This window comes from Cheilinus undulatus, linkage group 20 (genome assembly GCF_018320785.1).
Source record: "Cheilinus undulatus linkage group 20, ASM1832078v1, whole genome shotgun sequence".
NCBI lineage: Eukaryota > Metazoa > Chordata > Actinopteri > Labriformes > Labridae > Cheilinus > Cheilinus undulatus.
This window is the reverse complement of record NC_054884.1, coordinates 25679412-25707096: the sequence shown is the minus strand read 5'-3', so window position 1 is coordinate 25707096 and position 27685 is coordinate 25679412. Positions and strand designations below refer to the sequence as shown.

The 27685-nt window shown below is 38.0% G+C and overlaps 1 protein-coding gene across 1 annotated transcript in view; it reads right to left on the bottom strand.

Annotated features, from left to right (window-relative positions):
- Positions 1-6537, bottom strand: part of LOC121527867 (carbohydrate sulfotransferase 15-like) — a 77036-nt gene extending 70499 nt beyond the window's left edge. Inside the window, exon 1 of the mRNA XM_041814884.1 lies at positions 6305-6537. The gene's annotated coding sequence lies outside the window, so the exon portion shown is untranslated. The remainder of the gene's footprint in view (positions 1-6304) is intronic.
- Positions 6538-27685: the final 21148 nt, after the last annotated feature.

Here is a 27685-nt window from a genome sequence, read left to right as displayed (position 1 = left end):
TGCATTATTTTCATTAGTGGTATCAAACAGTGTATCTATGGTCTTAACTTTACTATGGTGTCAACCAAAGAAAACTTTGTTGACTGACATTATACCCACACATTGACCAATCAGTGATGCCTGGGGTACAAAAAATCCTGCATACTATCTGTATATCAACCTAATAAGTGAAATTGTTTTCATTTCAACCTACAGATACTTAGACCGTACAAGTAAACATGGTCAGCTTTTTGCAGCATCATCTTATTTTTACCTCTGCACTGATTGTAAAAATAAGGACCAATACAGTGTTTAAATAATATTATAGCTAATGCAAATGTTTTTGATTACTTCTTTTGGTGTGAGAATGTTCCAGATATTGATGTTGAACTGATGCATCCCTAATTTAAAATGATGCAAAAAGTAACTTCAGGTAATTGTTTTTATCTGAGTTTAAATAACAGTTAACAAGACCCACTTGTTCCACCCTGCACTGTGAAGGCTTATGTCTGAATATATTCTTTCCAGATAGAATACAACATACACTCAATCATGTCCAGTTTTAGGCATGTATGGCACTAAGGATTCACTATAGCGCCTGATGTGCCACAACCCGGGGCTAGAGGATGTGTGGGGCAGCAAGAGTCAAGCTTAACACATGTGATACAGCATTTGATACAGTAGAGCTTGGAATTCTTTTAAATAGACTACATAACTTTATTGGCATCTCTGGCCCTGTTTTTAACTGGTTTAAATCTTATCATAGTGACAGAAATTTTTATGTGAATATTGTGGATCACTCATCTAAATGTTATGACATGAAGTGTGGTGTTCCCCAAGGTTTAGTTTAGGCCCTGCTCTTTTTAATCCTTATATGTTACCTCTAGGGAATGTCATCAGGAGGCATAGCATCAATTTCCACAGCTATGCTGATGACACTCAGCTTTATATTGCCGTTTCTCCTGATGACACAGGGCCGCTTGATGCCCTTTTTTAACTGTATTTTAGATATTAAATCATGGATGGCAGTGAACTTTCTACTGCTCAACCAGGACAAAACTCAGGTTTTAGTTATTAGTACAGGGGACAAGAGAGAGAAACTAGTCAGCAAACTCCAAACTCTATCTTTTAATCCGTGTCAGCAGGCAAAAAATGTAGGGGTTTTATTTCATCCAGAGCTGAATTTTGAACCACACATACAGGATATCACCAAAAAAGCTTTTTATCTAAAGCCAATGCAGAGACATTAATTCATGCTTTTATCACTTTTAGATTTGACTATTGTAACGCTCTTCTTTCTGGTCTCCCCAAAAAGAATATCTCACACCTGCAGCTGCCCCAGAACTCAGCTGCATGAACGCTGACAACGACCAGACAGAGAGCACACATTACACTGATTTTAAGGTCTCTGCATTGGCTACCCGTTTATTTCAGAATAGATTTTAAGATTCTTTTACTGTTTTTTAAAGATCTCAATGGCCTTTGCACTTCTCATTTATCTGATTTACTTTTACCTTATGAGCCCAGTAGAGCCCTCAGGTCTTCAGGAAGTTCTCTGTTAACAGTACCTAAAGTTAAAGCTAAAACTTGGGGTGAGGCATCTTTTTACAGCTACGACCCCCGTCTATGGAACAGCCTACCTGAGGACCTGAGGGCTGCACCTAATGTTAATGTTTTTAAAAGAAAACTCAAGACCTACCTCTTTAGTCTGGCCTTTAACTAAATTTTAGATCATTAGCTTAATTTTGTATAAGTGTTTAAGCATTTATCTCTCTCTAGTTTTAATGTCAAGATTGTGTTTTAGTATTTTATCCTCTTATCATAATCTATCATGTTCTCTTTATGTGTATCAGACTCATTTTATACAATTTTATTGAGCTATTTTAGTGCTTTTATTCTTATTTTAGTATCTTTTCACTTCATTTTAATTAATTATTTCTTCAATTTCATTTTGTTTCTTTGTTTTTACATTTTAACCTAACCTCCAGTGTTTCCTCATTTTGAATTTTAAAAATTTTGAATTTTTAAAATGGTGTTTCCTCAGTGTGCAACTTCCTGCTTATACTGAATCCATTGCTCATGATATAAAATGGACTTGGTAAATGGATTTTAGCTTGTAAAGCACTTTTCTAGTTGTCTGACTACTCAATGCACTTTATGATATACTTGCCAATATTGTGTTTTGATTATGGGGTGGGGAAAGGGCTGGGGAGGGAGGGATCGGGTGGGGTGGAGTCGTGTGATCTTTCTTTTTTATTCACTGTGTAAAGCACTTTGTGCTACACTGTTTTGTATGAAAAGTGCTTTACAAATAAAGATGGATTGATTGATTGATGTAGGCACACATGGATGTCACTCAGTAGCCAACGGTCAAGCTGGACAGCATCTCTTTGGTCCAGGCCTTTACGCCCGCAAACCGCCAGCAGTTTTCAGGCCCTAGTTGTAATCACAGCATGTCCAGGGGCTCGTGGCAACCCTACTACCCATCTGGGCAGTACCCTAAGCCATGCTTGCTCATCACATCCACCCCTTACCCTGCCCTAAAGGTGAGCACTAATGTTATTTTTTCAGCAGACTATTTCCCTATGCCCCTGGTAACATGCAAGGATATCCAGAGCACGACCTGGATTGTGTCAATCCTCCTTCCTGCTTGATGGCACCCTCAGGCAGTGTACTTGCCATATCTACACCTTTCTTCAGCCTTAATTTCTGCTCCAAACATGCCTAAAAGTTCTGCACAGTACTAAATATTCTCTTACATAAACTGAAAATAAGTCCACAGACTGAGACTTGAGGACAAACTGTAGGGGACAGGAGATACTGCTGTCAATGTCCTCTGCTCTTTTTCTCTCCATAACAAACACCAACATTTGCATTCGCATTTTAATGAGATCAGAAAAGGAATTTGATACAACATATATGCAGGCAAGGAAAAAAAAAAAAGGCAGTAGGGGTAAACCGCTTCAATACAAAGGAAATTCTGCACATGTACAGTGCTTAACAAAGTTATTAGACCACCACCCAAAGTAAGGTTTATGCTACAGCTGCCCTAAATTAACAGCATCTTACATTGTAAAAAAGCATCATTTTTTTATGTTTCTGCAATGGTTAATACACCAGTATGTAGAAGCTCTTTAACCAAAATGATATTTGTAATGCTAAAATATAATTATTGTTGTTATCCATGAATTTTCAAATTTACTGATTTACAAAAAACTGAAAAAATAGTAAAGCACATTATTATTACTTGATTAATACATCAAATTATAGTTATTTACTTGCATTCCTGAACAGAAAAATTAGTTTTAGTGGTTGAATGTTATGCTTGATTCATTTCTGACTTCTCAGAGAAGCCCAGTGTGCCGGCTCAAATTTGGGTATAAAAAGGTGAATTCAGTTTGAAAATCCTCATTCCTGTTCAAAATGGTAAAACGTGGAAAGCTCACTGAAGATGAAAGAGTCTGCGTTAAAGCACTTCATGATGCTGGATGGTCTCTGAGACAAATATGACAGGTGGTCTAATAAATTTATTAAGCACTGTATGTTGAGTTGATGATGTATTTCTAAATTCTTAAGTGCACAACTGCCATGAAACAAGCAGACAATAGTGTCTTAATTCTCTGCATCACCATCTCATTTGCAAATACCAATACTCTCTCTCTCTCTGTCCCTCCCTGTGATTGTCTGACCAATGAGATTTAAGCTTTAACTCCTAATAAAAATGCTTTTTACAGCAAAAAACAGACACTTTTTCTTATTTCTAAAAGAAGTAACTGGAAAAATATTTATTGCTATAAGATTACGACAGACAACTTGCAGATACGTGACTATTATGACATCACTCACTAGGGTGGACGGCAAAAGTGCCAGTATTGACATTAGGCTACAATGCATTTTAGTTGATAAATATGTCTGATACGTAAAAAAGATGTGCCCCAGTATACAGTATACTCGGGCATTTTGTGAGCAAGCTTTATCATTTAGCACTGGTATTTTTTGACCTAGTAACATGTCCCTTCAGGGTGCTTGCACATTAGGGGCCCGGTCCCGGATCCGAGTGCACTTGAACCCAAAGTGCGGTTTGTTTTGGTAGTGTGAATGCAAACGAACAATGCCCTGGCCCATTTGGGGAGGTGGTCTTGGGCACAATTCAAGTGGACTCTGGCTTGGTTCAGATGAGATGTGAATGCAACCACGCCCGGATACGGGACAGAGCGACGTATCAGCTTTATGAAGTCATCGTACAAACTAAACTTCTTTCCACAGCGCGGAAGTTTACTCACATTTTTCCTCTAAAAAGGGCGGAAATCATCAGAATCCAGTCAATAAATCGTCTGTTGTGACTGACCTTACAGATGGACACTAGTTGGAGTCAGTGAGAGGAGGTGCAAAGAAAATAAAAGTCTCCTGTCACCTCAAAAACCACTGTATCTTCAAAGCGCAAGCCCTGTTAATCCTCTGAGCTGCACATAGATGTGCAAATATGAAGAGCGACGTTGCTGGTATCTTAAAAAGTGATTTCAAACCATCCATTGCTGCAGGATGGAGTTTTTGCCGGGTTAAAACAAAAACAATCTTTGCTCAGGTCATGACCCCAGTGGTTGCCAAGGTAGCTTCTTCTTCTTTCACCTCCTTGTTGGGGTTGTAAACCAGCTACGTGCATACCGCCACCTGCTGTTTCAGACTGAGTAAATACGCAAGTGGGCCCCGGGCACGGATCGATGTTGCTAGTGTGAAAGCAAGCCAGCAGGGGAAGGGGGACGAATAGCGCTGCGGCGTGGTTTGAAACAACTGGGCCTAATGTGAAAGCGCCCTCAGTCATCCAGGCTGGAGCTAAGGCAGATATAGTGGCAACAGATGCAAAATGTCTTCACTTGACTTTAAAGGTTCAGAGCCCCAAAAATGGCAGCTTTTGGCTTCAGTACAAATTTGAGAAAAGTGGCATATCTCCACATTTTAGAATCTTGACCCAGGCAAAATTAATCATTTTTGCTTGATAAATCAACCATGCAGTTATACTAATGATTATGCTGCTGTCGTTTTTAGTAATCGATTAACTGCTCCAACTCTACTGCTCTCCAAAGATTAGCTCACTTTCTGTCTAAAGCCCTGTCCAGCTTATGAGCTGGCAGGCTGCATCTATGTGCTTAATTGAAAGTTCAAGTACAGCGATTAAAACCCCTCATGTTCCTCTGCACATCAACGTATTTGACTTGAAGGTAATGACGGGAGGGGTGGGGTGGGGTGGGTGTCAACGCGATGTGATGAGATGCACCCTGAGGGCATGTCTTAACCATTATCCAAAAATATACGCTTTGCATGGATCTATAGGCTTTTTTAAAGGCGATGCCTTATGAGCTTATGGCTTCAGGTGCATTTAAATGCAGCTAAGTAGATGGGAATTTAAAGTTTTGCAAGTTTAGGAGTCAATTCACGGTGGTGTGAACTTTTAGAAGCTTAATTAGCAGGTGTTGGGACGGCTCCTCCATCCTCAATATAACCTCTGATGTAGTAAGTAAGAACTCTAGGGTGCGTCTGCGTGGGTAACCAAGCAGAAATTTTTGCCAAAGTGGGACTACATTACTTTTACGCATGGAGATCTGTGTGATAAATATTTCCAGTCAGTCCTGTGCCTGCTTCTTGGCTGTGTGTTGTTTCAGGTACGAAGACAAAGAGACAAGAGGACCACTCCGTCCCTCCTGAGGCTTCCCCTGCTCTCATTGGTCAGCAGGAAATCCTTTTGTTTTGGCTCTCACGGTCGAAGCGCAGGCTGCTTACGACGCGTCTCATGAATGGAACCAAACATCCCTGCACAACCACGAAGAAACTCTGACATATCTCCTCATTTTCTCTGAAATTTCAAATTAAAGAGACAGTGAGGGGATTGGCTTTTTAATAGTAGCAAAGATTGATTATAATCCCCGTGATATTCCTCATCAGCACGCGCGTCTTGATGCCGATTCAGTCCACAAGAAGCAGCTCTTTCTGCCGCTTTGAACCGACGAAAAACTGAGTGAACTCCTGAGTTAGATGAGAATACATAGTGACCCATTCATTCTGTAGGGGCAGCGGGCGCCTCTCCGCTGAAAGGAGCCCGTTATATCGGCGACGTCTCCGCTTTTATACAGCGCGCGCATACACAGGCAAAATCAGCCACAAACAAACTTTTCCTTTTCCAAAGACAGCTCGCTAACCGAGGGCACGAACTCCAACGACACCAACCAGAAATAAACCCAACAAAGCAAAACTCAATAACACGCATGATCAGGTGTCAAAATCCATGAATACAGTGAGGAAATAACACTGTGTATCATTAAAAACCTACCATGAGTTTCTTTACGGAGCTTGCTGGTTTCACGCGACCACCAGGATCAAACAACTCCTCACAGCCGGCTCGCGCGTTTCCATCCCGGTTACTGGTCACGCGATCGAAAGCATTTGTAAATCCGTGTTTAAATGATGTGATATTCCTCCGCTGGTGGTTTCATGTGAACAAGTTGTAGTGGACTCTCTCCTCGCTGTGACAGCCTCTCTGTCTCTTCTGCTTCTCTCTCTTCAGCTGCCGATATGAACGGTGGGAGTCAGACTCTCTCTCTCTCTCTCTCCTCTTTCTCTCCCTCTCCCTCTAATGGGGTGAGGGGTGAAGGGGAGAAAAAAGGGGGGAGGGAGCACAAGGGTCCCTTAATAAGAACAGCTGTAAGACTAAGCTCCATTAAACAAGAGAACTGCAATTCTTATGAATTCAGTGCGGAAAACAACATCAATATTCACATTGAATGGGCCAGCCAATAAAATCTTGGACGCAGATTTAAACCTTTTTTGTTTTACCATGTTTTCAGACATCACGTTCACATTACAGATTGCTCCCATGTGAAATGAAAGAATCAAGTGTTATTTTGAGTGTTTAACAAAGGCTTGGTGCAGAAATTCAACTGCCATCCCAATATTTTTAGTTACTTAGTCTTTCATTTGAGGACCATGGGACCTCATTTAAGATAGGCTCATATATGGATTATCAAAATCTGAATCTTACAGTCATAACTGAATTATAAATTAAGGCTCAATCTGTATCCTCCTAAAACCTTTCATTTACACATGTAGGACTTTACATTTTGGCAACATTGTAATAATTTCTGCTATTACAATTTTTGAGATTTTTGTCTGGAATATATATGAGTTTAAGTCATTCGTTTCAAATAAGGGGAGAATTTGCTGTTTGGAAGTATCTTCACGAACATTTAAGGATATGTTTTTATATCGGAAGTTATCGGAAGTTTAGGAGAAATTTGCTCCGGGTTTTTTAGATTTTTAATGGGAATTTGGGTTATCTGGATATTTGGAGGAATTTGTAATTTTTCAAGTCTTTTGATGGAAATTTAGGAAAGTCATTTTGACATTTTTAGGAATTTGATTAAGAATTTGGAAGTTTGGGTGGTCTGTAAAATTTGCAAGAATTTTTATGGAAATTTCAGATAATTTTTGGTCTGTTTTTACTGTCAATTTTCATGGAATTCTGGGGACGAAATTTTAAGGGGAATTTGCTTTGAAGTTTGAGGACTTGCTTGAAAATTTTAAAGAATTTTGCATGGAACATTTCGGGGATTTTTAAAATCAGAATGTTCAGCCTTTTAGAAGAAATCTTGGGATACCTTTGATGGGGTATGTTAAAAAAATTCTAAGGTTATTTATTTTTTGTGCCTTTTTGCTTTTATTTTGGCAGGACAGCTGAAGAGAGACAAGAAACACAGGGAGAGAGAGTTGGGGGAAGACATCCACCAAACACTGCTGGGATCAGGAATTGTTCCTCCGACCAGTGCATTAAGGACTACAGCGTCTGAGCATGGGTGCCCGCTCTACCCACCAAGCCAAAACAACGCCCAGGATACGTTAAATTTACATGTAAGAAAAATTTTCATAACTCTTTAGTATCGTTGTGGAATCTTACTGTATATGGCTTTTAAATGTGAGAAGGCTTTTGGGATTTTTTTAAATTCCAATGCCAGGGTTTTAATGGTTTTATAGTACACTGTGTACAAATAAGAGTATTATGAACAAAAATGTCCACTTCCAAAAACATCCAAAATGATACTATACGTATGTATTTTATTACCAGCATTTTGGTAAATCTTTTTGTGAATTTCAGCTCTGACTGAAAAGACCAACTATTCAAACATTTTTAGATTTTATGCCTTTAAATCAATGGTTCTCTAGACTCACCAGACTTACTACCCCTTACTTTATGACAAATCTCAGTCTCAGTCTCAGTCTCAGACTCAGACAACTTTATTTAACCCAAAGGGCAATTCAGTTCTTGCAGTCTACCCAGACCATAAATACAATCACAAACAGCTAACAGAGACAATAATAAATAAAAGTCAGTACATGACAGAGATGCTCATTGACACATGAGCAAATCGCGACCCAAATTTCTTTCTCAACTTTTTCAGTCATAACCTGATGATTTCTTTGATAATAGCATGTTTCCATGAAGACTTCAGTCAGTCCTACACTGATTTTGCTGGGATTTGCAATTGTGCAAATGTTTCAGCTAAACAATTTGAAATGTAAAACTGTTTTACAAAGACAGCATTGATTCATTCTTATCAAAGTGTTGGTCAGATACTGATATAAAGCATCATTGAAATGGGACAAAAAACATTTAATGGGGTATTTTCAGTAACTTAGTGCTCTGCTTAGTGTTTTATAATAATCTCCAGTGATGTTCATGGTAATGAAGAATCAATGTAGCTTCTGTAACTCAGTAATAGTTCAATAATATGTTTTAATAGTTTTTAGGAAACTGTTGAGGAACTGAATAAAGTGTATCAGGTATTAGCTGTTATCAAATGTTATTGGATCAATTGTTGGTTTGGTCTTTTTTATGGGATCTAATAACATAAAAATCATAAGCTTAAAAAAATAAAAATGAAAATGTGGCAGTTTGGAATTGAGATAGAAGAAAGATTGTAATAGATCAAAGAGATAGGGACATTTCCTTCCAAATGAAAGCACATTGTAGACTTTTTACCCTTTTTTTGTTCAGACATCTGCAACCCTACAAACTCCACTTTTGGGTAACCAGTTGAGAACTAAGTCTTTAAATGCGACTTTGAATATTTGAATACATTTGTACTTTTATTTTCTATTGAATAATAACAAGAAAAGTCATTTCCTCTATAATTAATGATGGGAGATTTTTTATATTACAGTCTTGGGTATTTTAAGATATGCACCTAGATTGTTTGCTTTGCATTATTAGTTTGTGTGCAGTTTCTGATGTACATGTTGAACTTTTTCATCTATTTTAAGAAAACAATATAAATAATAAAAAAGTGACATGAAGTAATCAAATTGGCATTCAAAGGGTTAATGTCCTGAAAATCTTGAAATATTTATGCTTTCGGAAACAAAATCGGAAGTAAATTTAAAGATTTAACGCCCAAAGTTTTGTAAAAAAAAAAAAAAGTGTATATAATATTTTTCTTAAATGTTTTTGAAGTGGACATTTTTGTCTTTAATGGCCTTTATGTTAGAATATTAATGTTCTCCCAGAGGGTTAAATCCAAAGTAAAATAAGCCCTTTTTCAGTAAATCAGCAGCAACTACTCTGATTGCTGCTCTGACTTTCATCTGACTGCATGAAGATGGTGTGAAAGTGTGAACTGTCTCAGACCTTTACAGTGTTTATTGTGAAAACTAATGCTGTGGTAATAAAAACATTATATGATATTGTGCAGTCCTTTTATAGATAAGTAATGGTCTTCAATGTCAATGGACAAAAGTTTTGGATTTAGCCAGTTCTGTTAAATTTGAGACAATATACAAAGATAGATTTAAGAAAAATGGGATTAAAACTTTGGTTACACAAGTTGAAAAAATCAAAAATTACAAAGACTTCACTCCCAGAGGTCTTAACCCAAGATTAACTTTTTTAGATGTAATAGGTATTCTTAGTATTTCATACTTTTACTTCTCCATTCACATAACACTCCAAATGAAAACACTTTTCGTGATTTTCACTTTCTTGATATTTCTCCTTTCATGGTGAAGGTGAAGGATGCCAAGGAATCATTAGAGAGCTTTCTGAGAGCTCTTGTTCACTGTGCACTCTCAAAATACTGATATCAACCTTTTCATTTTTCATTTTTTTTTAAAAAGAATGGATCTGAAGGTACCTATGGAAAAGGAAAGTAACATGCAATGAAACAGAGGTCATGGAAATAACAGCAAAGAAGCATACAATAAAAACAGAGTACTGGACTATTTCAGACCCATTTCTTTTAATAAGCCTGATTCCTTATGGAGGGGTTTATGTTGAAAATCATCATACTTTATGGATAGTCATAATGGGATTAAGACATAATTCACCTCTTGCTGCTATATATATTTTATTATTCAGACTTCACAGGATCCATCCTTCTGCATTGATATCTCCAGTTAAATTCCTGCTACTAGAAACCGTTGTAGCATGTCACATCATTGTCACTGATTTTTTTCTTCTTTAAAACACTACCATTAGTAACTCAATGTTTTCAGGACTATTTTGTTGGTAGAAATCAGCTGAACATGCTCAGGTACTATACAGTAGGACTGTTTAACATTGTTATACAGCACCATTCATAGCATCAGAAATGAAATCAGCAAAAGACAGAGAATACATACATAATCAGTTAAAAACCGTCTTAAATTGAAGGCTTATAAATGTTGGTCATTAATTATAAAGTTTAGTTTGATGATATTTTTATTTTCCTGTAATTAACCCTTTATAAGACACTCATAGAAATTCTTAAAAATCAAAATTAAAATCCTTAGAACATTATCAGGACTTCCAAATACATTTTTTACTTTTGTAACTTATAGATATTTTTTCAATATTATGGTAAAATGAAGGTCAACAAAGTGACCATATATGATTCCTCACCCAAAAAAAAAAACAAAGCAAAACAAAAAATAAAGTACTGTATGTGCTGTAAGATGTAAATAATGCAAAATAAGCTCACACAGAGTCTAATGGGAATTTACTTGCACATTAAAAAGTTATTTTTGTATACAAAATATTCATTTTACATGGCATGGTGAGGTTGTCTTTAGAGTCTGACCTCTTTTAGAGACAAGACATGTCTAGCTTCAGAATACTGTATAAATAAAGCTGGTACAACCAGTTAATCTTTTAGTTCCAACAGGACACCTATAACAATACGTGATTTTTTTGCTGTGATGAGGCTTACAATTAAAAAAAAAATGGATTCATGCCATTTAAGTTTAATAAGACTGTTAGACTGTTGTAAAACTAACTACAATCGCATATATTTCAATATTTATACCTCCTTTTTCTGTATAATTCCAACAGAAAATGTAAAAACCACGACAAATATCATACAACTAAATTAATTTAAGGAGAAATAAGGCTCCCACTAAAAATAAAAACTAATGTAAACCACGTAAGTATAATAAAACTGTTATCAGGCTATAGAACTGACCAAAAATCACACCTATTTTACTATTTATACCTTGAAAATTCCTATGAATTAGTAAAATTGACCTTTGCATACATTTTAATTTTATTTGTCAAGAAAATACCCTTAGTTGCTAGATGCATTGGCCGTATGTCTTCACATACAACATTTTACACCCAGTAATGAGCATATGTCCATACATGGTTCCTCCATTTTTCACGCTGAAGTTGCAGTAATTGCTGAAAAACCTGCGCAGATAAAACCTATCGTGACATTTAGCACTACTTTTCACCTTTATGATGTGTACGTTTCATCGACTTATCATGGTTAGTTAGGGTTCTAGGGCTGTTTGTTTGGGGCCAAAACAGATGTAAAACTGCAGTTTTTGAGCTCTGGAGGAAACGGGAAGTTTGAGACACTGTGAGCCACTGCTGATTGGTCAGATACTGTGATTATACTTTCCCTGACATTGACTGATCCCTGCTGATTGGCTGAGAAAAATCATTCTGGTTCTGCTGTATCACAGAGAGTTGGAGGGGGGCCATGAAGGAAGTCAACTAAAATGACCATGTACAATTCTTTGACCCTTAAAGGGTTAATGTTGATTATATCAGCAAAAGGCAGAAAATATATGCAGTTAAGGACAGTTTTAAATTGGGTTCTAAATGTCGGTCATTAATTATTAGGGCAATCATGATCAGTGTGGTGATCTTTTTATTTTTCCTGTAAATAAAAACATATCTACCATGATGGAATAGTGCTATAAAGTCTTATGAAAACACCAAAATCAAAAGAGCATTAATCTGTCACGCAATAAACTCTAATTTCCTCCGCTTGTCCATTAATATTAAGCCATACTGAGGGAATAATCTTTGAAAATGATATCTTTTTTTTTTCATTTAGAACAGTTACAGTGAAGATATACTGCACCTTAAAGCATGCAGGCTTTTGCTATACAGGACAAATACTACTATTACATTTACATGGTTGTTAGTTTTTGGTCCTTTTATGTGAATTTTTCAAATAAGAATAACAGGAACATATGGCAGGTTTATCTTTTAGTGAACATCTATTGAATGAAGTTGGCTGAGGAAGGCACCTTGAATCTAAAGGCAATAAAACCAAACATATCTTTATGGCTCATTCAGAGAATGAGGTAACATGGCCTTTTTAATTTGGGTGAACTGACCCTTTTAAGCCCACCATTAGCCAGTGTCATTTTCAGCCCCTGTCCTAAACGTACTGTGGACCCTTGCTGGAACTCAATAAATACCAAACACTATAAACCTAATACAGCCGAAGTCTCTGTTGGACCATCATTGTATTATTGCAGAGCTCTCGCCTCAGAGAGAGCACAGAGGGGGCTGGTTAAAGGGGGGTCGCAGTTGGGGGAGGGGACTGAGACCAACAAGACAGCTGCTGCTCTCTGGCTGGTTTTTCAGACTATTAAGGCAGAGACGGATTTACAGGAGGACACATTATATCACTGTTTGTTATATTTCCTTCTGTGGTGTGCACAATGTAACTGCTAGGACTCTATATTAGAGGCTTTAGAGAATAACAACATGTTTGCCTCAAAGACAAAGACATCCAACAGGAATGTGCTGCAGATAAAGGAAAAGAAAGGCCAGTCATTTCACAATCATTTAGGAATGTGTGCTCATCTGTGGACAGAAAAACACCTATACTGCACACCCCGTTTCTTGCACAATGAAGTCCAACTGGGAGACATTCGAACCAGAGGTGTAGGAGATGATTCATGGTGGGACTATTAAGCAGCAGCACAAATCAAAAGATGACCACATGCTGCTAGACACCCCTTTTTTAACCCTTTATACAGTAGCTCTGCGAGAACAAAGGGGCACTCATTAGAGATGCTCTGAAATATTTTTTCCCTTTTACCATCCAGTGATGATGGCTGAATTTAGATATCAGTGGATCAAGACCAATCCAGTGGCAGTAAAGACTTTAAAATAGGGTACACAGGGCTTGATGTTTTGTTACTCTGGTATTAATACTATTATCAATATGGTTTTGTTATCATTATACAGTGCTGTGGGAAAGCATTTGCCCCCTTAATTTCTTGTCCCACTTATATGTCTCAGATCATCACATACATTTCAATATTAGACAAAGATAACCAGAGTAAATACAAAATGCAGTTTTTAAATGAGGATTTTGTTTAAGTTGTTCATTAACCTCATTTTTGGAAAGCTGAAGAAATTCAAGAACCAATGAGAAACAAAGTTATTGACATCTATTGGGCAGTAGTGGATTTTATAGCCATTTCTAAGACTTTGGGACTTCACCAAAGAGCCATTATCCACAAATAGGAAAAACTTCTAACAGTAGTGAATGTTCCCAAGATTAGTCGGCCTACCAACATTTCTCGAGTGCATCAACAACTCATCCAGCAAGTCACAAAAGGACCCAGAAAACATCTAAAAGCCTGCCGGCTGCATTTGGTTAGTGTCAATGATTCAACAATAAGACAAATGAACAAGAGTCATTCCTAACAGATACAGTCGGCAGTTAGGGGGAAGCCCACAAAACATGACAGCTGCCTCATGCTGAGTAGGAAAGCAGAACACTAGCCTCTATGCCGAAGAGCTGCTGTGTGGCTTTTTGCACCATAAAATAAAATCTAAATCTTTCAAATTCTAACTTTGGATTACCCAACTGAGTCTTACAGCTTAGCTCCATCCAGCAAGGAATTGAAAGAGAGATGCAAGGAAGGGACTCGAGGAAAAAGGAGGCATAACTTTGCAAATCCTTTACTTTATCGTCTGAGTGACATCAGGTATCAATGACAAGCTGATCAGCTGATTCCCCTTATGACCTGCTGATTAAATGTTAAGCAGACCCTAAAATCATCTTGAAACCTTTTAAATAATTTTACATAAATATGGTGTGAAAATTTAGTCATCGTGTCTTAAAAAACAGTAAAGACTTGGGAATCAATTCTCTCTCCTGTGAGAGTTGATTTCATCTTGAAAATATGTGGCCTCACACCATGTTTCCTGATGCCTCCAAGGTTCAGTAACTGCTGTCGCTGAGTCAGTCATCATCATCAACACAAGCACCATAATGGCCACCATTAAGCCTTCACTTGTTGTTTCCCACATGCTACTTGAAAGGCCTCCAACATCTTTTATTGCCGGTATAGATCTTTTCCTTTTATTGCAATAAAAAAGTAGCCCTAGGGAGGTTATGGATTTCCAACAATTTCATCTTCTTGCAGTATGAATTCTCGTGTTTATCTGATGTTTCTAACTCCAGGTTGATCCTGATCTAATAGACTGCAAAGGCAACTTTTATCCCCCGAGCTCCTGATGGAAACAGCAGTGAGGACGATGATGATGATGGTGCTGGTGGTGGAGTGATTGCATAAAGGTCGGTTGTCTCCTCATCAAGTCGTCCTGAGCATATGAGTCACGCTGCCTGCAGTTTGCCCCACATCTGCACTCAGACAGTCAGACATGCCTCTCAGCAACAGCCCCGTCTCAGTCTCTGTTAAAGCCCAGAGGAAATAACCAGAAAGGAAACTAAATGCAGAAAAGTCAATGGGCCTTATCTCTCTGTGTGTTTCCACCTTAATAAACAGCATAATTGCTTTGTTTTTGTATGTTTCATCACACAGAATTAGAGGTGATTACTGAGTTTATTTATAGGTCTGCCTGTTCCTAAGACCCTAGAGTCATTTTTTCAGCTTTAAGCTAGTTCTACAGGAATGACTGAAAGATATTTGGACTCTTTGGAATCTTAGGTGTTTCAGCACTGTTGTGACATTCACAAAAGGCTTAATATTTAGTTGACAATCCTTTGCTTGCAATAACTGCATCAAGCCTGTGGCCCACTGACATCACCAAACTTTTACATTATTCTTTTGTGATGCTTTTCCAGGCTTTCATCTCAGCCTCTTTCAGTTGTTGTTTGTTTTGGGGGATTTCTCCCTTCAGTCTCCTCTTTAGCAGGTAAAATGCTCTATAGGGTTTAAGTCTGGAGATTGACTAGGCCAGTCTAAAACCTTCCACTTCTTGCCCCTGATGAACTCCTTTGTTGTTTTGGCAGTGTGTTTTGGGTCATTATCTCGCTGCATGATGACGGATCTCCCAATCAGTTTGGTTGCATCTTTCTTGAAACTGGCAGACAAAATGTTTCTGTAGACTTCAGAGTTCATTTCTGCTACCATCATGTGTTACATCATCAATGAAGATTAATGAGCCCATCCTAGAAGAAGCTGCACAAGCCCAAGCCATGATATTACCTCCACTGTGTTTCACAGATGAGCTTGAATGTTTGGGATCATGAGCTGATCCTTTCTTTCTCCAAACTTTAGCCTTTCCATCACTTTGGTAAAGGTTCATCTTTGTAATTGCATTTTTTTTCTCCAATACAACAATTGCGATTATTCATAAACATTATTTTATTCCTAGAAAAGGGCTGGAAAAAGTCTTTAAAATTATAATTGGTGCATTGAAGGTTTTTTGTAATTCTCATATTCAAAGAGAAAAAAGCACAAAAATGAAGGTAGGATTTTTTTTAGACTATTCTAAAAAAAAACAAAATAGCACTTGAATGACTGCATGATATGTTATGCATAATATCTCTGCTGCAAAAAAAAAACAAACTGCTATTTTGACACAAATTTCAGGTCAAAAAAATATTGCACCTCTTGCGATTTCAAAATTGCGGCATACCATATTGCGATTTAATGTAATTTTCGATTAATTTCCCAGCTCTACGTCTCAGTACTTTTTAGCAAACCTTCACTCCTGCCCTCTGGAGGTTGTTGCTGATGTCACTAACAGTTGTTTTAGGGTCTTTCTTTACAGCTCTCACAATGTTTTTGTCGTCAGCTGCTGCTGTTTTCTTTGGTCTACCAGTTTGACATCTGTTACTGAGTACACCAGTGGTTTCTGTCTTCTCTAGGACTTTCCTAATGGTTGCACTGGCTAGGGCCAATGTTTGTGCAATGGCTCTGATTGATTAACCATCTTCTCTCAGTTTCAGTCGCTTGTTTTTCACCCATAGACAGCTCTCTGGTTTTCATGTTGGTTACACCTCTAGCTATAAATGCTGTCTGCACAGGCAAAACCCAAATCTGAAACTGAGTGTAGACATTTGGCACTATTTACTGTGTGAATAATTAATGTAATAGGACACACCTGGAAAACAAAAAAGACATTTTACTCACATGAAAAATGGGTGGTTTATACAAAAGGTGCTTTCTCCAAAGTTGTGTATCAGATCCAGATGCAAATACAATAATTTGCCTCACCGTCCCAATACTTTTGGAGGGGACTGTATGTAGTTAAAATTAAAATTTGGGAAATTTGTGTTGATGTTTTAGGAAATTTCTTTGGAAATTTTCAGGCATTTTCATTGAAATCTGAGATATATATTTATGTTTTTATGTGTGATCTGAGGGGGGAATTTGCTTTGGCTTTTTGGGTATTTCATGGAAATGTATTTCTACATTCTTGGGAATCGGGGTGTTTTTTGCAAATTTTGAAGAATTTTCATCGACATTTCAGAGTAATTTGGCTGGTTGGGGGAATTTTCTGTCCTGTTCATGAAATTTTAGGGGCTTTGATAAGACATTTTGGTTTCCTCAGAGATTTTCAGGAATAACAGATGATTTGGGGGAAATTTACTTTGGAAAATTTCTGGCATTTCTATGGAAATTTGGTAAATGTATTTTTATATTTTTGGTAATTTGAATTTAGGGGAGGTTTTTTTTCACTTTCTAGGTATTTTAATAGAAATTTGGGTGATCTATTTGTATGTTTTTGGAATTTACTTGTAAATTTAAGGGGAAAGGTGTCTTTAAATTTTTAAGAATTTCATGGAAATTCTGGGGAATTTGTTTGAATATTTGGGGGACTTATCTGTCTTTTTTAAAATTCAGGAAATGTATTTTTAAATTAGGGGGAATTTGATGAGAAAATTTTGGGAGAATTTGCTTTGGAAATTTTTCAGGAATTTACATGGAATTTCAGGGGAAATTTGCTTTGGAAATTTGTCAGATGTGTTAATATTTTTGGGAATTTGGATACTGGGGAGAATTTGATTCAAGGTTTTTCGGTGTTTTCATGGAAATTTTGGTTATATATATGCAATTTTGGGGGAATATAATTGTGAATTTAGGGGGAGGGGCTCCCCTTAAATTTTCAAGAATTATCATGATATTTTGAGGAATGTATCAAATAAGATACATTGCTAAGAAATTTTAGGGGGAATTTGCTTTGAAATTAGAAACTAAAAATGCATTAGACACTAAAGCTCAGGCCCCAGGAGGTTATTGTTAGCAGTTAGCATTCAGGACAGTTTAGCACTTTAGAACTCACTCTCAAGCTGGAAAAATGCTCCTTACAGCAACCTCACCTATGCTTCCTCATCATCATGAACTTTGTTGTCAAAAATGTATAGTTGCTGTTGAGCCAAATTTTCAGCAGGTTTACTTGCATGCATTCCAGTTATTTGTTATGCATTATTCTATCATTCAAGTACTATCACTGCCTTGGTCACCAACAAGCACACACCACAGTGTGGCAGACCTTCACAACCAAACTCAATTTTGTAGCCCTAAAAATTGATGAAAGAGCCACATCATGGTCTATGAGGTTTGGCTGTCTCAGATTTAGACAAAAATTGGAGCTGAAAAGTTTGGGTTTTGTAGTTGAGTCAAGGATGCTCTTGTTGTGGCGGGCTGATTCCCTCACTAGAACTGAGAGGAGAAAACAGCATCCATTACTATTTAAATCACAAGAAAGAAACTCTGCGGTGTCTGAGTAGAGCGAGGCCCCCCACAGCTCTTCTGTTAAGAAATATTCTTATGAACAGCCCAGCACTGTCACTTGAACATGGCTTTTTGTATTCTTCATAATGGGAAGTTTAAAACCTTGTGAAGGAGCCCAGCAGGATGGTCAGATGAGATTAGAAATAACAGCTTTAAAAGTGGCTGTAAGTGAGAGTGGGTGGAAAAGATGTCTGATAAAATCTCATTGAGGCGACTGAAGCTGACCTCATGTTTGAATGAATCACCGTTTCCTCTGAATACAGCATGTTTCCAATATGTACGGTCATGAGAGGTGGATAAAATGTCTTTGTTTTGTCCTCTGTGCACATGTGTTAGTTGCTAGGTCTGGTTTAAACTCCCAGGAGGTCAGACAGCTGCTGCCATGTGGTTCTACCAGTCTGAGCATTACTCATCTCTTATTCCACGCTGTGTGCGTGAGACAGTGTTTGTGTCAAGGCTGAGCAGTGGTTACAGTCTGACCCTAATGATATTCAGCACCAATACAAAGGTTCAGCAGAGATTATGGGATTAAATTTCAGATGTAATAAAACATCTTTACTCAGCCTACACTGAGAATGTAAAGAAATGGTCACTGTCAGCATTTAAACACTGAAGGAAAAAGCATAACCTCAAAGTGTTTCTTGCCTTAAACCAGAATATGTCTGCTTTTAAATGCATTTTTTTCCGTATAAATCATCACTGTTGGTCACCCTCTACATCAGGGGTCATCAACTCCGGCCAGGGCCGGCCATTCAAATGAACTACAATAAAAACCAATATTTAGGTCTGATTAACATATTCTTGTAAAATTTTGTGTCCTTACATGAAACTTTTAGCCTTTTGAGATCAGCCCCTATCACCTATGCAGCCAGCCATAAGGGGGCGACTGAAATATTTTTAGCTACATATTTCTGGACCCCTCATGATGTCCATTACTGAGTTTGATGCTGTCATGATTGGCCAAAAACACATGGAGGAAACATATCTTTGTGGATTCTCAGAAAGGGAAATTGCATGCTCAAAGAGACTTCAGTAGAAAACTGATGTGAGAAAAACACAGCTTTAATCAAGATAAGGCTGTTAAGTATACGTTTACCATGCCAACCTAAAAAAAGAAACTATACACTATATACTATACAAGAGTGCTTCTTGTTTGAGAAGTTGCTGGGTTGAAGGTTTTATTTGTACTGTAAGGAAAGAAGTTAAACAATGGCATGCTCTGGTTAGGTCGTGCCCCATATACATGGATGGCTCAGGTTAAAGTCAGCAGCACCTTTCCTGCATGCCCTTGGTCTAGGCTTCTTGTCTTCACTGTCCTCCATCAATCTTTACAGTGCAGTCAGGCAGGTAGCGTTCTTCTGACATCCATCAAACCCAGATTCGTACATCTGACTGCCAAAAGCATGATCTGTCTCTTCACAGAACACATTTTCCCTGCTTCACAGTCCAGCATTAGTTTGCTTTCCACCACTCCAACTGACTCTTGGCATTGACCTTGGTGATGTGAGGCTTGTATGCAGCTGATCAGCCGTGGAAACCCATTCCATGAAGCCACACAGCTTTGGTGTTTATTGATGCTGGTGGAAGTTTGGACTCTTCATTTATGGAATCAGAGGCGAATTGGGGACTTTTATGCGCCTTAGCAGTCGGCCTCCTGCTCCGGCTTAGTTGCTGTTGTTCCTAAACACTTCCACTTTCTAATAGTATCTCTTGACTGTGGAATATCTAGAAGGGGGTGAAATTTCACGAAGCGTTTCATTGCACAGGTGGCATCCATCACAAATGTTTGCTAACAGAGACTGCATTTCTCGGTGTTTGACTTTATACACCTGTGGGTCTGATGGAACACCTGAGTTCAACAATTAACAGATGTGGCCAAATACTTTTGTTCAAATAGATGAAGTTGTTCTGGTCTCTCCACCTTACAAATATACTGTATTTGCTCACATTTTATGTGCATTTCTATATTTAAATTGTTAGATGCAGTCGCCTTTTGTGGAATATTAATCTGTGTATTTTTATCCTCTGTGCTATGCAACGAGGACTGATAAGGTAATGTTGGCACCAGGCATTTTTAAAATGAAAGAGGAATGACTCAAACCCAAGACAAATATCTTTGACTTTTATTTAAATGTCAGGAGGTAGTCCAACAAAGTCAAATATCCATAGATTTTTTGTGAAAACCAAATGACCTTTTTTTGTCTTCGTTTAACCACCCCTTTGACCCATGAATCACTCTTTATGCCCAGTGTGAGCCATTAAATACATTCAGTCCCCCCTGCAGTAAAACATACAGCATGTTCACTTCACACTAAATTCCCAGAAGACCCACTTTTCCCCGAGTGAGAACTCATTTCTCAGCTCCAGCAGATGAAACATGAAATTACAGAGAGCTTAAATAAACTCATCATTTTTCCCAGTCTCATTTGATATGGACTAACATCATGTAAATGAATAATGCAGAATCCCCATATGGCTCGGCACAGAGCGGGCTAAATTTACCTCCTGCAGAGCACTTTTTATTTCTTTTTCTCAGTCTGCAGGACTTCCTTTTACTAAATCTGCTGTGCGTCCTCAGCTCGGATCAAAAGGGGAAACATTACCACTCGTGTTAATCTGCTGTAATCTCTTTAAGATGTGTGACTCGACAATCATGGGGAGACATCAGCACCTGACTCCTCACTGAACGATGCTACCTCAGCACTTCTGCACACAGGGAGTTTCGATCGGAGCTGCCACACTCCATCGTCTGTGCCATAGCTCTCTGAGCTTTTCACATCAGGAGGGAAGAGAAGAAAAACTGAATATTTCTGTTTCTCAATAGAATTAATAAACCGAAATACACTGGGGGGAAATAGAGGAGCTTGGTCTTTGAAATACAAGTTTGATTTATGGCTTTCCTGCTGTGTTTGAGGTTGTTTCTAGTTGGGGAGGTTCTGTCTTTTGTTGGTTGAGCGGTGCTGTCCATAGAGAGAGCAGAATTCTGTAGTGCTGGGTAGAATGCTACATACCAGATTACTAGACAGGGTTACCATCCATTTATCTTTTAAATTTATAAAGCGTCACAAATACTTAACATGCATAAACCCACACTCTCATGGCTTAAGCACAATTTAAAAAAAAAACATGTACTAGTGCATTTAAAAAAGAAGAATAACATAAACAACAGATTACAGCAGATTAACACAAGTGGTAAGAACAATTTTCAAAAGCACATCTGGTATGCAAAGGTGTTTAGATGCTACCTTCTCTAAAGGAAACTGATAACTTGATGTAAATTTGCCTTCAAGTGTTCACTCATTTCCAACATAAATAGTGAAAGAAGAGCTTTTTTCCTCTAATATAGGGAAATTCATTCTTCAGCAGAAGAAGCATTGAAGGTTATCTGAAGGAGTTAAAATGGTCAAAATTAAATAAACTGCATGATGTTGAATATTTGTTTTTAATATTACACATTCTAACTTGTTTACCTCAAATGTCTGAGTGTTTCCAGTTGTGGGATACTAATTTAAGTGTCAAATTAGGATGAACAAACATTGAAACATTGAATTGCTTATGGATTATTAATGTCATCATCAAAGCTTGACCTTGTGGTTCTATCCTTAATGTATGTAGAGAAACAGGAAATGTTCTCATGATATAATGGCCTTCATGATGGGAAATAGACTATTTCAGCTTTCATGATGGGAAATAGACTATTTAGTGGACAGAGCTCTTCCCTCAGCTTTCTGTGTCTTCTAAAGAAAAATCTTCAACTGAATGCCAGGAAATGAACATTTCTGATTTGGGACTGAAGGTTTTTAATGAGTCAACAAAGGAATTCAAATAGAAATTGAGACGTGAACATGAACCGAAGGATGACTGGAGGTAAACAAACTGCACATCGTTTGTTCCCATTTGCATTTCAGTGGAAATTAATGAGATTTGTAAATGGCATGATGATGTAAATACCCGTGGACTCTCTGAGGGTTATGATGAAGTAATTATTACACAGTAATCGAAACCTGTCAGTCAAATATGATTATTTTCAGCCATTAGTTGAGCATATTTGCATTTCTGTTCGGAGGAAAAAAAATTATCCTTTGGTGGTTCAGTTCAGCCACCATGGACAGAGCTTGATATGCATGTTCATGCTCCTTTGGCTATGCATTCAATAGAGGTGTATATACTGTTTTAATATTGTGTTATTTCCTTTTACTTCCGGTGCAAATTTTAGGGATTCACTATTTTATTATTATCAACACATTGAAATGCATTTCTCATCATATTTCAAGGTGCAATGTGTAAAATTGGGATATTAATAACATCTAACAGTCAGATTCTATATAGCAGAGTTCATTTCTCCAGTGGTAGGCGTGGCGAACTGTGGTACTCAAAAACATGCACATCTATTATTTGGTCCCTTCTGCGGTACTGTTGAAACATGCAAAATGCAAAAATATAACAATTTTACATATTCAGATGATAAAACACAAATTTAGAGGGGCCTGAAATAAATATTTGTTTCGTTTTAATCAAGTTTGTTGCTCTAAATGCTGCCGGTAAATATTACAAACAGCACCTTTTTGAAAGGGCCACCTGTGGCAAAGACAGGTGTATTATGGCAAGAATAGAGCAAAGAGAAATGCAAAGCCAGGATATATGCTGTGTTGCAAATCAACACTTCACCATCTACAGTAGGCCATTTCTTGACACAGACAATGCTTCAGCATACCAAGAGATTTGGACAATTCCATGCTCCCAACTTTGTGGGAACAGTTTGGGGATGGACTAACCTTACACACACGATATGGATTTGTTTCACACATCCATCTGGAAAACCTTTGATATATAGCATTTAGGAAAGGGCAGAGTCTTTGAAAAAACACTAGGAGGGTGATTGGATGAACGTTCTGTTTGTCACATCTTTACGGGCCAATCAGAGCAACAAAACACATGACGTCATCATCGCTACCGAGGTGCGCATGCCCAGCTACAGAGGAATAAACTCTATATAGAACTGCATAATGCAAACCATGGCGACTATAGACATGTCAGTAAACCACTTTTGTCATTTTTGTAAAGAAAACAAATTACTGCTGTTCTTTGTTCTTCTCTTAGTGAAGAAATGTTGTCTATTTGGTGTGGATGAGCTTGACTGGCCTGCACAAAGTCCTGACCTCAACCTGATAGACCACCTTTGGGATGAATTAGAGCGGAGACTGAGAGCCAGACCTTCTGGTCCAACATCAGTGTGTGACCTCACAAATGGGCTTCTGGAAGAATGGTCAAAAATTCCCGTAAACACACTCCTAAACCTTGTGGAAAGCCTTGCCAGAAGAGTTGAAGCTGTTATAGCTGCAAAGGGTGGACCGACGTCATATTAAACCCTATGGATTAAGAATGGGATGTCACTTAGGTTCATATGTGAGTCAAGGCAGGTGAGGCAATATAGTGTATATTGCAAAAGTTTCAGAAACAACAGATCAAGCGGGCAAAGGTACGGGACCTGGAAGTGCAGTGCAAATTTACAAAGTTGGAAACACTCTGACTTAGCCTTTTATAAATTTACATGAATGCAAACATTTTTACATTTCATAAAACAAATTTTTTTTTTACAGAACATTTTTGATGTTTTGGCTCAACTCATGAAAGAGTTTTATGTTTTGTAAACTGTCAATTTGATTTCTCATTTGTGTTTTGTAAAATGCTGATACTTTTGTCATTAGTGAGTAAGTAAAGGTTTGTAAAAATGTCTTTTAAAATGTAAATTTATTTCATCGTTTGTAAAATTGTTTTGTAAAATGCTAATTTGTTTCAAGCTATGCAAAAGTGTTTCAAAAATTGCAATGTTGCATTGCACTTCTAGGCCACCATACAAAGGGTTCAAAAAAACGGCTGACTTCTACAAACTCTGTCCCTGCACTCTTAGCTCTCTTAGTAATGAACCTGCTGACCTTGCTATAAGCCCGTACATCCCACTTCTACCAGACAAACCCTAACATGATCTACAGGAGATGTGAGCACAGCCATGCTCCAGTATGGGGGACTTGTTTGCAAGTCAGTTGTAAAGCTGTAGACTTGCTCATTTTGCTTGAGCACAGTATGAAAAACACCCTGAGTCTATCAGTATGATTTTGAATGTTTGTCAAGAAGTGTATCTTGTAAAAACAGAGCAGTATTTTTTTTTTAATTTTCTTTTTTAAAAAGAGGGTACACTTTGAGTGAGTGTATTTTTCTCCTAGAGGACTATTGTTTGATGATAGAGGTATGTTTTTCATAGCGGTCTCTGTTAGTGATGTTTATGTTTGATGGAGTGAAGGCAGGTAGAGCCGTTTGAAGTGATGCTGAGTTGTGAGTTGTGCTGTGTGCAGCAGCGTTATTTTTCACTTTGAATCTCGTGCTCACTGTTGCAGGGTGTGCACCACAGGGGATCACATTTCCTCTGCTTCATGTGGAACAGCTTGATAGCGTATCCGGATTTGATATCTACACCTTTGCATTCTCCAGCCCTTGAGGAGGAAGTCAAGCTTGGAGGATGTGCGCACTTAGTCTAGATTAAAATAGAGGTTTCATCTGGTGATTTTCTCCAACCTGTGGGTGAGCAGGAGAAGGAGTAAATGAGAAAACATTCCAGTGGCAGAGCTGTGTGGCAATTTCCACCAATCAATATCCATTTCCATGCAAATAAGTGTGATTAAAGCTGATTTCACAGGCATGGGACCTCCAGCTTTCCGGTCACAGATCAAACATAGATAATTGGTATAATGAACACATTTGCACTGAGCATTGTAATTCAAATCAGCATGATGACCGCCTGCTTCCACATTGAACCGTGGATAAATTAACATGTTTCTGACCGGGTTAACGTGCTGTGGGAAGTCTCTCGGAACCGAAGCACGCAGAGATACTGCAGAAGAGTGGATAACACCAACCTCTTCATTCAACCTCTCCTCCTGCGTGATTGGATTTTTTTACCTCTGTGATCACAGGAGATTTTCACAGAGCAGAAGGTCATAAAGCCCATGAATTTCTTAAGATAAATAAAATATGCAGATTGAGCATGGAGATGACTTCCATTTCAGAGGACTGTTTTGTACATCTGAGGCACAGCCAGCTATTATAACGCTGAATGAAGAGTAAAGTGAGAGCAGGTGGGAGTGTTGTGCACAGCACTGAGTATAATTAGACCAGCTCTGTTCTTCATAAAGGTGTTTACCAGGGAGTCAAAAAGTTTACTTTTAGTTCGACTTTTACAAGAGACTGAAAACATCAGATGCTTTAAAATCACAGAAAGATAGAATTTACTTTCAAGCCTGACCTGCATCTCCTTTCCTCCCATGACAGATGCTTTAAAGTCAATATGGTTACCTCACTTAAAGACTTTAGTTAATCCAACGCTGGGATGACATCCTTAGAATAACATACTCATCCAACAGTGTGCAATGTTAAATTGTATTAAGGTAGAAAAGTCTTAATATGCATACTAGGAAACTTCAGGCAAGCAGGTATTTGTCCTTTGTTTTAGCTCCTTTAAATTCAACATTTGTCTGTTGCTAGCAGGTTTGCAAGCCAAAACAATTGTATATTAATATTTTACACTCTTCCTCTCTTATTTGAGTGACCTTGCACTTTTTTACCTCATGTTTGTTTGCATACATAATTACCATACAAAAGTTTCCCACTGTTTTCACCAGTATCTCAAAAAACAGTCTAAAAATGGTCATTAATAGTAACAGGATTCCCATCAAAACTCTAACTGTCGTTTGCAAGTAGCTATTATTAAATTCCTTGTAAGGGATGCACCATGGCTGCCACACATCCCCAACATCAGTTTGACATCGCAGCTAAGCACTTCCACTTTCTGATATTATCACTGGAATATCCAGTAAGTAAATATTCTTTAAGTCACTGAGCTCTTCAGAATGATCCATTTTGTATCACAATTTTTTGCACATGGAGACTGCATGAGACTCCTGTGGCAACAGGTCTGAATGAAACACCTGAATTCAGTTATTAACAGGTGTGGCCAAATACTTTGTCCATGTAGTGTATCTAATATCATAAAAACTAAAGAAAGGGACATTTACGAGGACTCCTCCTCTTTCCATCAGTTGCTGTAATGGCCACATCTACAAACACAGTCAGCTAAAAGTCACCAATTAAAATGGTCACTAATTAAACCAATACACTGGTAGTGTAGCGTCCATGCTCTGAGGAAAACACTGTAGAAAAAGAGTAGAGATGGTGTATTGCAAGCACCAGTCATCAGTCTAAGCTGATCAGATTTCATTATTGATTGCTGATGTGAATTTTATGTCAGATCTCTGAATAAACAGCATAGCAACCTCCTCCTGTGTCTCCATGTTTGTAGGTTACATCCCACATGTCACATATAGCTGTGCATGGTGTGAGCCCTCTCATGGGCTCACCAAAGGTATTCTCCTGTAACACACGCCATGTATTGGCAAATATATTTACGAGTGCTCATGAAACAGTCGGCAGGGCTAAATGTGGTGCTCAGTGATGCACTTGGGTTCCTTATGCATAAACCCGCTCACTACTGCTTCAAGAAAGAACTGAAAAAATAAGCAAGCCAGCGTGGCGGTTAGGTTAATAAAAATAACACTGACAATGATTGATTTTAACAGAAAACAATAAAGACTGAATCCCAGACTTCTGCCTCTCTCTTTCTGACAGTTGGACTTAGACCTTTATGCCCAGGTGCAGATGGGCTAGAATGGTTTGATGTCATTTGAGTCCAGCACAGAGACTCACATCTATGTGACAAAGGTGTGGATGAACTGAAATCTCTCTTTTCTTAAATCTGGGATGATTCAAATAAACGGATTATGCCTTCCCTTTCTTTTCTTTCTCATGTAAACAAAAGCCCTTTATTTTGAAGTAGTCATATCTCAAAATGGGGTGTATTCAGCTACAACTTGATGTCTCATAAGCAGAGGGGAAATAAAATTTCAAGTCGAACATAAAGGGGATGAAACATCAGCAGTCCTGAACATACAGTATGAGGAGTTAACTTTGTTTGAGGAATTGCTAGTGACTTTTGATTTCTAACTTTTCTTAAAATGACCATTCATAATATATGAAAGCTCAAAGCTGAAGCAATGGAGCAACCATCTATTACTTAAACATACCTCATCCTGGAAACAAAACAAAGTTTTGGGCTCTGAAACACTGTGACAAATGAAAAGTGACTTGTGTCAGCAGTTTGACAGAAAGTAATGTATTCATGGAGCCATTTACTGTAACTTTAGATCATAAGTAGACAGCACATTGAATTAAAGATACAGGCCTCCGGTTAATGACCCAAGAAAATATGGTCATCCATATTCATATTAGAGCCAAAATCAACCTCTGGGCAACAGATTAGTGGATCGAATTACATTGAGCAGGACGTTAGTTATGAGGCCCGTCAGATGCTGATCTATTCCATTAAAGAGACATACAG